This window comes from Artibeus jamaicensis, unplaced genomic scaffold (genome assembly GCF_021234435.1).
Source record: "Artibeus jamaicensis isolate MK-2021 breed Jamaican fruit bat unplaced genomic scaffold, CSHL_Jam_final contig_233, whole genome shotgun sequence".
NCBI lineage: Eukaryota > Metazoa > Chordata > Mammalia > Chiroptera > Phyllostomidae > Artibeus > Artibeus jamaicensis.
The window spans coordinates 46,523,681-46,535,148 of record NW_026521486.1 but is presented as its reverse complement, the minus strand read 5'-3'; the positions used below and the strand labels follow the sequence as shown (position 1 = coordinate 46,535,148).

At 41.7% G+C, this 11,468-nt stretch overlaps 1 long non-coding RNA gene across 1 annotated transcript in view; it reads right to left on the bottom strand.

Annotated features, from left to right (window-relative positions):
* Window positions 1-300: 300 nt before the first annotated feature.
* Window positions 301-11,468, bottom strand: part of LOC128626906 (uncharacterized) — a 30,362-nt gene continuing 19,194 nt past the window's right edge. Inside the window, exons 3-7 of the long non-coding RNA XR_008391016.1 lie at window positions 7,720-7,812; window positions 5,788-5,971; window positions 3,933-4,169; window positions 3,498-3,568; window positions 301-3,303 (exon numbers count right to left, since the gene is read on the bottom strand). This is a non-coding gene — a long non-coding RNA (uncharacterized LOC128626906). The remainder of the gene's footprint in view (window positions 3,304-3,497; window positions 3,569-3,932; window positions 4,170-5,787; window positions 5,972-7,719; window positions 7,813-11,468) is intronic.

Sequence of the window (11,468 nt, the reverse complement as noted above, 5' to 3'; positions counted from 1 at the left end):
AATTATAATTTTGTACACCCGAAACTTAATAGTGTTATGTGCCCATTTTACCTCAATAAAAAAAGACTAAGAACTAACAGCTTTCTTTAATACCTCTCTCTGCACACTTCTATCTTCTTTCATTGGTTCCCAAATATCTCTCTCTCTCCCAGATCCTTTTCCTGATCACCAGACCTGTAATGACTACTGCACACCTCTACTCGTCCATGAACATGAGCGTTTAAGTACACCATCCCATAAACAGAACTCACTATTTCTACCCCACCCTGCCCTTCCCCATCTCAGTGACTGGACCTCAGTGACTCAGTTGTCTGCTGGGTTGCCCAAGCCAGAAGCTGATTTCATTCTCACCTTCACTCTTCATTCGCCACACCCCATATCCCATCAAACAAGACATCCTGTGAATCTCTTGTCTTCATCCACGTCTTTCCATCACCACAACCACCACTTTGGCTCAATCCACTTCTTAGATTCCTGTTATTCTCCTGACTAGTGTCCCCACCTCCAGTCTACCTGGTCCAGTCCGATCTCCAGTTTTTATAATTTGAAAATATAATCATGTATCCCCCACGTAAAACACTTTAATAAGACCTCATTATCCTTGAAATAAAGTCCTCGGCATTATTCTCCATACCCTTAATTCGCTGACCTTTGCCTACCTTCCTGCTTCACATGATGGCAACTCCCCACTTGAGTCTCCATAACTCATTCTGGTCTAGTTGCACTTCTCCAGATGAAAAATGCCCAATATTGCCTCTGAGATTTTGCACATTCTGGCTCAAATGTTCTCCCATTATCTTCTTCCCAACTCCACATTCCTTCAGCTTCCTGATGATTTTTTCCTGCTTACTCTTCCAGGAAGTCTTCCCTGGCATTCTGCATCTGTACTGGTGTTTCTGGAATGGACTTCCATAGGGTGCTTGACTTCCCTCAACTGTAGCTCAAACCCGCGGAACTGAATTACCTCCTAGAGTTTAAACTCTCTGGGAGTCAGAACCATGATAAGTTTATTGTTGAGTTCGTGATGATGAATATATACATGTTGGTCCAGAACAGGACATTGAGAAAGATCAATCAAATCAGAGAATGAGTTAACAAGGACTCTTAAGTACCAGTGGGTGAAGAACAAACACAGATTAAGCGCAGATCGAGATTTTGATGGCACAGGTCATTGGGCTTGTACGTTTACTCACTAAATATGTGTTACGTACAATTTCCCATTCATGACATTTCTACCCCAATGATCTTGTGGTAAGTGTCAACAAGAGGGTTGGGCTATGGTACTGACAATGATATTCCTTGAAACTAATTATCTGGTATTGCAATAATAATCCCTACAAATCTGCTAACTATAGCTATGAAGTGTGTACAAGAAACCATCTAATTTTTATTGCATATTTATTTATTTTATATTATTGTGTGTATATACCTACACACATATGTGTACATATGTATTCATAAAACATGCCACACCTCTCATGGCATTTGGATGCCCAGCTACAGGTCATCACACGTGTGACCTACTTGGGGCCCGGCCTGCTAGAAGGCAGGTCTGTGCTGTGAGGCCTGGCCCTCTCACCTCCCTCACTCTTTGATCTAAGGTGGACACCAACCCACACTAGCCCAGTGAGGGCTTTTCTCCCAAGAATTGGGAATCTGATGCTAGTATCCCCAGAGCTGAGTCATTTGACATGATCTCTAAATTTCCATGGTGCCTCGCCTTCCCAAAGCCTACCTATTCAACTCTTTCTTAGATCCTACAAGAATATTCAGGGCCATTTAAATAGTTTCTCAACTTTAAGTCATTTCCAATGGCTTCTCGCCAAAGAAACTTCCTAACCAATGCAGCAGAAATATTAATAAAAACCACTGATGATATATTTTTCTTCTTGGCTCAAATTTCTCAAAGGCTACATTCTCTACTATTTCATTTTATGAGTTATAGAATGCCTTATCAGGTAAAAAGGAAATAATTTAATTACATCTTGTTAGAAGTACATATTTCAAGAAGAAACAACTTTATGAAAAAATATTTCTCAACCATTTTTTTAAAGAAAAATACTTTTTACCTTGAAGCCTCGCTTTGATGCTCTGCTCCAGGCCCACACTGTGGGATGTGGTGCAAAAGTACCTGGCCTGAAGGATCTGCAGGATTTCTCATGCCAGGGCAACAACCCTTAATATAGCATCCTTAACCTGTAATCTAGACCTGCGTGCAGGAGACTGTGGTGCAGTTCATCAGTTTCTTACAGGAACAACCAAGTGTATTTTGAATCCTTTCTATATTGGAAAACATGAAAACAAACTCAACTTTATAAGTTAGACTAGGTGTTAAAAATCACAATAGTAAACCAATGAGAAATATTCATAAATACTAAAAGAGTAATGTCTCTATTAATTTATAATTCTGCTATGTATGCTATTCACATTGTTATGTGTTTATGCTAACGGATCTCCTAAGTGTCCTTCAAATTGAATCTTTTTTGCATCATACACAAAATCTCTAATTAGCTGAAGAAAACTGAAATTCCAGATGCTTGAATGAATATTTTTTAAAAGATCCCCCCCAAATAGACCTCCTTCTATTTATTTTTGATTTCTTCTTAATATATATGCATGCAAGAAGAGATGACATTTTATTAGATGTTTTCTTTAATAATTTGTTTTGGTTCAAACACACTTTAGACACTTAGAAAATTATCAGATTTACTGCGCAGCAGAAAATAATAAAAGTCAGGTTATAGTTGTCAACTTTGCACGCTACCATGGTGCTCAGCTCATCCCAGGAACGATTGTGCACGCAGGAAAGGGCAGAAGAACACATCTTTACCACCAGCTCCCAGCCCATCCCACCTCCAGCAAGCCCACCTTTGGGCAGTCCTTATAACTTCTACAGCAAAAGAACTTTTAACAAAACTCCATAGGATTAGCAGTAAAATATACACTAGCCAAAATTCTCATCAAAGGCTTTGCCAGTAGAGTGGGTCTCTTCCTGGATTAACATTGTTAAGAGCCCCACAGAAAGACGGTTTGCCCCAGACTTCCCAAAGGCACAGCTGCTCAAGGTCCCAGCAAACTGAGTCTTGTTCAGAGGACAGCAATGCTGGCTACAAACCATGGTTTCCATTCCATCTTCAAAGTGAGATAGTGCAAGAATGCCAAAAATTCCACAGAGCCTTCTCAAGTAACAATCTTGTCCTTGAGAGAGCCTTGGGATTTTGAGTTGTGGAATTTTCCACCCATTTATTCTTTTGTTTTCCATCTTCTTTGCCTTCAAGTGTCATTTGGCTCCTTAAGTCACAGCTGTAGAAATCACAGGGGTTTTTTTTAATTGGCATAAGATATATACATTATTCATCCATTCAGTTTCATCTGCTAGAAATCCAGTAAAGACACAATTTTACTTTCTAATGAAATATTTTGCTGCTTTTTCCCCATAAAAAAACAAACAAACTGAAAACTCCACCTATGAGATATGTGAGTACAAATCTTCTTACCTCTCTAAGCATATCTGAATTTGACTCCATTAAAATATAGCCCTGCTTTCTGCTGTTATACTTCATAGTATCTGTGTATAAACACATGGCAAGTTCAGTGTCTTGCTATTTTGTGAAGCCTTATGTACCACAAATAATACCAAGAACACACTATGCTTTCTTCCCCTAGCAAATCCTGACTTCGAATGACACTTTGTTTCCATTTGTGTCACATCCTTGACAGAAAGCACGTACATATTGCAAGATTTGTTTTCCTCCAACTATATAAATACAGTGAAGCAGAAAATTCAAGTAGTGATTAGACATCAAGTCATTACCTTTGCCTCTGGGTTATTGATTGAACTAGAAAGCAGGGTTAAGGTCATTATGACCTCACTTAGCAGGCCTTTCTGTGGCTACAGGAAATGACCTGTGCTAAACTCAACACTCACATACCTTTCTACATGACAGATGCCAGTTCTGAATCCAGTTGTGCGTTTGCTACACAGTCGGTTAATTATATGATGTAAGGACAAAACTTTCTCTCCTCCAGGAGAACAATTCAGCACCCCGCTCTATAAAAGGGTTGTGAGAGACACAGAGTAGCAGGGAGCCATGTCCACCTATGGGCCTGTCTTCCACCCGGGTCTCCATGACCGAAGAATTAAATCTTTGAACAGTAACCTTCAACCACTAATAAAAACATGGAGCAAAAAGAGAGGTGAGAATCAAGCGCTCTGTCAGAAGATAAAAGTTACAGTATAAAAGAGACAGCCATGGCTTTATAAGCAAAATACAACTTTCTCAACATCTCACAGCCACCTCATTAACCAATGCTCTCTCATCATCAGTGATCGTGATTATTCAGAGTGAGAAGCAAAACATGGACGAATCTGTCTGCAGGCAAGTGGAGACAAGGCAGAATGAAGGACGAGCTGGGCGTGTGAGGAAAACGGTGCAGGGAACATACTTCAGGGCTTAATTCACAAGGAAGAAAACGCATGGCTCGGCAGGAATTTAACCCCTTGTAGTTGGAATGTCAAATACACATGTAAATAATTACTTCTATTCCTTTCAGGATCAATGCACTCCAGACGGTTTGAACTCTCCTTTTGCTTTAATACTTGGGTTGATTTCAAAGCTTGGTAAGGCACTTCATAAAAGTCTTTCACATATAAAAAGGTGCAACTTTAACATCTTGAACTGACTCTAAATCGAGGAAATTGTCATTTGTGGTGATTTAGTTCTGAGCCACACTGAAGTGCACCATTGAACTCACAGCTAGGCATCTCAAATGACAGGTGGAGAGAGTTTCTGGGATGTCACTCTTCAGGGGTGGCAAGGAGGGTGGCCCTGCAGTAGCTGATGTTGCAAAAGACCTTAAATTCAAATAACACAGTGCACCCAGAACACACTCCCACTGTGTCACGCAAGTGACAGATCTCTTGTGTTATTATCTCTTTTACGGAGGCTCAGACGCAAACCTTGACGTTTACTTGGTGACTTCACCTTCCAGCTTCCCCATTTCCGGTTGCCCTTGTGTTCAGTTTTACCTGTTTTGTCTCTATAAACATGTTTGGGCAATGGAAAGAACTGTGGGATTTTGGACTTTATATTCATTCGTAGTGCATTTTGTGTTACCTTGGAGGAAAGGATTTGCTAAAATGAATATTTTAACAAGTGGGAGAGGGGAGAAAAGGGGTGGTTATTTTCTTTCCTTCTTTTTTTTCCCCAAGTTAAAATGTTTTAAATGGCTTATAAATAAAAGTAATAATGTTACATGACTTCCGTTTATCACTAGAAATAGGGTAAGGTGGAGCAGAAAAAAGTAGAACAGGATACGATTGGACAGCCTGGGTCCAAAGAGCATAAGGTGGGATGTAAGAGGATGTGACAGGCCGCTAGACATGTGTGACTAGAGCAAACCTGCAAGATCACTGGTTCAATCGATAGTTTTAGAACTGAGAAACTGAGCTTCAAAGAGGGGAGGATCTTCGCCCAAAGACAAAGAATTGAGTAGCTAGGGTTGCTATGTGAAAATAATCATTGTAAACATTTTTAGTAAGAAACACAAAAATGCAAATTTCACAGACTGGATTTTTCTAGCTGTGTCACCTGGAACAAGTAACTGCACCGCCCTGTGCCCTGGCTTCATCATCTGTAAAACAGATAATAATGGTGCCCACCTCACAGGCTTGCCAGGAAAATCAAATCAGTTAACATGTGTGAAGCGTCTTCAAATAGTAAGCATTTGATGAGCATCCACATTATTACTCTTACTATTATTATTGCCACTGGTATTGATACTTACGTCTGGCTCTTCTGGAGGAAGTGAGGTTCTGTGATGAACTGGAACTCAATCCACTACGGAGCAGCCTGTCCCAGAGGCATGATGGCAACGTTTAAGGAACACTGGGCCTCAGCCACGCTCCAGTTGAGAGCAGTACAAAGGTGGGAGGGGTGATGGGAAGTCTTATCTCCAGGAGTAACAGTCACTTACATGTACACAAAAACACTTAGGTAATAACATTCAGGTAGCACAGAAACCCCAAGAATAGAACTGAAAACCCAGATTTTCTTAAGTCCCAGTTATGATTTTTAGTAACCATGACCAAGCCACTTCCTCCTACTTGGTGGTTTCATACCTGGTGTTAATAACAGTCTTCACTTGTAAAGGCTGAATGTATTTGAAAGCATTTTATGGCTTATAAATTTTACAGACAATTACATATTTTAAAAAGCACAGTGTATTACAATGCATAAAATATTTCCCTTATTTTGAAGCCATGGGGGGGTGAGGAGACATTCCTGCTAGTCTTCCAAGGATTTAGCACTGACCATGAAAATAAAATATGTAGTCAGAATAGTTATGAGAAATGTGTTCAAAAGAAAAAGCAATGAGCTGGGAAGCTGGGCGGGTTGGGGTATAGCCCCAGCTTTCCTGTGGGTACATCATAAAGCTCCAGGCAAATCCCTAGACTTCCTGGCATGCAGTTTCCTTTTCTGTGAAACACAGGCTGCATTGGATGATCTCTCCCTCTCTCATTGTATGATTCTAAATGCCATACATATGTTTGCATGAAACCATGAGTCACTAAAACCTGGTGTATTTCAGAAAATTATTTAATAAACAAAATATCTCATAAGCAGTTCAAGAGATCTTGGAACTCACTCCCAATACATTGCATAATCATTTCTGGGCAAGGACTTCAAACCCAGGAAGGACGTCTTAGAATTGAGCTTCTTTTTCACCACCATTTGCCACTCACAGAACACGGGCCATCCAGACTGTCAGTTCACATGTTCACACTCACTCTGCCCTCAGGGCTCGGAGCACTTGCATGTCTCTCATTTGTCTGGGGGCAGGGAGGTACTTAACAGTTCGGAAATGGTATTGCCTCTTTCAAAATGAAAACAAAAGCCTAAGAGCACATTTTATTCCTACGCCATTTTCAATAACTCAAAATGCTTTGATAACAGTTTTGGCTTTGCTTCTTCTCTTTGTCATTTCTAATTTGATCAATGTACAAACTTGGTTATGGAGGCTGGACCCAGGAATTATTGTGCCTAATTTACAAGTAAATACCTTGGGGGCAAAGAAATAAAATAATATACTTCTCACTTAAGAGCTGATGGTCCTCACTCTTGGATCTCTTGACTCTGAAATGAAACCTGACCTAGACAAGGAGTGACCTGTAGTCCACCTGCCGGCAGTTCAACCCCTGGACACAGTGACCGGCTCTGTCCCTCCAAGAGCAAAGGCTGTCCTCCCACCCACTGCCCGAGTCACTGTCTAGGACCCCGGACAGGCCTGAGTAGTGCTCCGAATGCCTTAGCCCTTTAAGAGGACTTCCATGGAGAAATAAAATTCTCAGATAGAAACAATGGACTTATTGATGACCAAGTTAGACCCTGCTTCCCATGCCTTGTGGTTTCTCCCCATAAATGTTTTTCCCGTAATTCAGTGGCTGCTTTGGGAGAGCTCTCCAGAACTCTTTCATCAGGGTTATTTTTCTCATCCCAAGATTTTGGCCAACTCTCTCTGTTTATTTTTTAAAAAGGGAAGGGGTGGATCATGTCCTAGAGAGAAAACTCCTACAAGGTCCTAAACATTTTATAACCATGGGGATAATTAGGAGGATTTGAGAATTATACCCCTCTCTGTTAACTGACTGAGGAGCAGACCAACTTCAAACAACAAAGACAAGATTCTGAAAACAAAGCTTAATTTTATGTAACTCACTTTCCAGCCCCTGTGGTAGAAACAAGTCTGTGATATGTTTGAAGTGCCTGCCCTGGGCTTGGTTGGCGACTGGAATCCAGCAGAGCCAGAGGGCTGGAAATGAAAGATTACACAGAGATTAGCTCCACAAGAAACATGCTTATGTTTGCATAGCATTCATGTTTCCACCTTTATAATGTGGAAATTAATTGCATTTATTCCCCAAACTGAGTGGCAGAGACAGCTACCCATTGTGGGACTTATGGCTGCATTGCTCCTTTTGCTGGTTCTATGAGAGGAGTGTCCTTGCTTTCCTTTTGGGCAAGGAAGCAAAATAAACACAGCTCCAAATCTCTGACTCATTTTCTACTTGTGATAGAAGATACTGGCGGCCATCTGCATCATTTCACAGAATTCAGGTCCACAAATATTGAGAACCTATTGTGGGCAAGGCACCCTGTTAGGTGCTTCAGGGGACCTCAACCTGAGCAAGACACAGCCCCATTTCTTAAAAGGTCAAACCAAGTAAGTGATTGCTGGGAAGGGATTTGGGAAGACTGGGCACAGGGAGAGATGACAGGTCTTCAAATTCCCATTTAGAATCAAAGGGATTATAGTAAAACATGTACCTAGTGATCAAACACAGCATAGATATTAGACTAGGGGTCATATTTCCCTTGACCTTTCCCTGCATCCCATTCTGGTATTTAAAATAATTTTTTTAATGAATGGAAAGAGAGATATTTTGAAGGTTCCAAAAAGGGATAGCTCTTTTTTTAAGGTTTTATTTATTTATTTTCAGAGAGGGGAAGGGAGAGAGAAAGAGAGGGAGAGAAACATCAATGTGTGGTTGCCTCTTACACACCTGCTACTGGGGACCTGGCCTGCAACCCAGGCATGTGTCCTAGACTAGGAATTGAACCAGTGACCCTTTGGTTCGCAGGCCAGTGCTCAATCCACCGAGCCACACCAGTCAGGGCAAGGGATAGTTCTTAAATTAAAGGAATAAAGATGGTTTCATGAAGAAAGTAGCATTGAAAATGAGTCCAAAATGTTGAATGGATTTTTAATAAACGAGTAAAATAATAACAAAAATCTATGTAATACACAATTTAAAATGGCACTATAATATATATCACCTTACTTCTTAAAACAAAAAGAGGAAGTTCTCTCCAGGTAGGAAGTGCACCATGAGCAAAGGCAAAGACTGGAAGCATCAGACATTTGTAGGAACTAGCAAATACTTTTTCATGAGTGCAACAAAACTTAAGTGAGCACTTGCTACATTCCAGAATTATACGTGAATTATAGGTGCTGCTAGGATTCTGGGAATACAGATGCCTCTCTTTAAGTGTCATGGAGCTTGAAGGAGAGGCAGGCATAGTTGGCTCAGAAGCTATATGCCAGGTGCAAGCAGGAAATAAAGCTGGGAGTCTATGCCAGGACCATGTTAAGAGTGTCTTTAAAACTAGGTTAGTGTACAGTCGTTAACCTAGTGACAATAGAGGATTATTAAAGATTTTGGGCTGAGGATGTATAATCTTGTTTAAATACATGATTCATTTTGAGCAGATGAATAGGATTTATTCAATGCAAGAAGAAATGAGGAAGAAAAACTGCCTAGGAGTCAAATGCAAAAGGCCCAGGCAAGAGATAATAGGGCTCTAACTATGTTGACACTAAAGAGAATTAAAGAGAATGGAAAGAAAATGTCTGATACAGGCTGGCTGAGCTGGGGTGCCAGCAGGATGTGGGGGGGCGGGTATTTAGCCTGTAGTTAACCTTTGGGTCTGGGGTATTCATTTTGGGTGCTGTCCACAAGAGGGAGATCGTTAAGGCCACGAGACTAAAATAGATGAGACAGCAAGCATAGGTATAGAAGGAGGAAGAAGAAAACACTCCTGGAGGATATTTACATTTACACGGTAGAAGCAGAGAAAGAATATGTGAAGACAGAAGAAATGAAAAAAGAGTTGAGGGTCAAGATAGCACAGTGCCAGGGAACCCAGAGAAGGAGACTGTTTAAAGGAGGAGGCATCAACCGTCAGATGCTAAGCAGAAGCCTGGAGTTGCAGGCCAAGATGAGATTAGCCATTGGAGCTAGTGCTGAAGGGATCACTGGCTGCTGCTGAAAAGAAACTTCAGGAAGGTCGAAAACGGAAAAGTCGTCACTTAAGAAAGTACAGGGTGAGCAAGAGCACAGCCAGGAAGTAGACTGCAGGGAGTTTAATGGTGGGATGTAAGATGAAGATGTACATGAATAGGGAAGGACTGACTAGGAAGGGGAGGAAGGAATCAGGTTTGCAGATAGAGGGGTTAACTTGGCAGGGAGAAGGGTGCATGCTCCTCAAAGACAAGTTCAAAAGAAGAAAGTGTTGGGGCTGAGGGTGAAAATACAAAGGCCCTCTCCCCAACCCTCTGGCCCATGCCTATGGGCACAATTACCACCTCTCCTGCAGATAACACACATTTCTATCTCCTGCCCTAACCTCATCCTGCGCTCCTCAGCTATATATAAAACAATCTGCCTGGCCAGGTGACTTGGTTGTACGTTGTTCAGTGCACCAAAAGGTTGTAGGTTTGAGTACTGGTCTGGGCACATACCTAGATTGTAGTTCAATACCTCATTGGGGTGTGTAAGGGAGGCAACCATTGTTGTTTTTCTCTCTTTCTCTCTCCGACTTCCTCTCTCTCTCTGAAATCAATAAACTATCCTCCAATGAGGATTTTTTTAAAAATCCAGTTCCACCTGGGTGTCAGGAAAGGATATCATTATCCACCAAATTGCTGAGTTCATCAAGTTAGGGCTTAGCTCAGCAGCTCCACTGCTCTCAAACCTCCCACCCCCACCTGCACCAAAGGGTTTTAATTCACCAAAATCTGCCTTTGCCCCCTTCTAAGCTTTGTGCTATAGATAGAGTGACCATTTTAAAATTCAAGTCTGATCGTGGCCACCCCTGTTTAGTGGCTTCTTATTGGGTAGGACCAAAGTCTGACATGACTGTCCAGGCCCTGCGTGGCCTGGCCCTGTGCCCTTCCAGACTCCTTCATACTCTCTGCCCATCGGCAACCCCAGACACCCTGCCCTCCCTTCACTTCCTTAGATACTTCCAACTCTCTTCCACTTCTGTGCTTTGCACATGCTGTTCTACCTACCCAGTACACTTTTCCCTCCATTCTCCTCACTTGGTTAACTTCTGTTTCAGACAAGATGGGAGATATCTGAGTGGTTAGGACTTCAGGCTTTGGGATCAAACTGAAGTCCAATCCCCATGCCTCTCCTCACCAGCTAGATGATGCTAAACAACCTACTGTCTTCAAACCTAAGCTTTTTCTCAACTGTATGTTAACATGAGTCCATACCTTGCAGATAATTCATATAAAGCACTAAAATCTGGGCTTGGCACATAACAGCCATCCAGTAAATGTCAGCTATTTTTCACTATTCTTTTTCCAACCTTGGGCCGATCATCCCCTCCTGGAGAAGGCCTCCCTGACAGGTCACTGGCCCTCCATCTACTCTCAGCCCCTTTGCACCCTCCTTCCTTGAACCCATCACAGATTTAATTTTGCATTTCTTACAAGATTTTTAGATTATGTCTGTCTTCTTCACCAGGTTGAAGTTTCCTTGAGAGCAGGACTTTGCCTGCTTTGCTCATGCTGATAGCCCAACCCCTAGCACAGTGCCTGGCACAGAGGAGACAAATCTGTCCAATGAATGAGTGAACGAGGAAACAGGGGCAGCCCAGCTGTGGTTAGGGTACAATAAG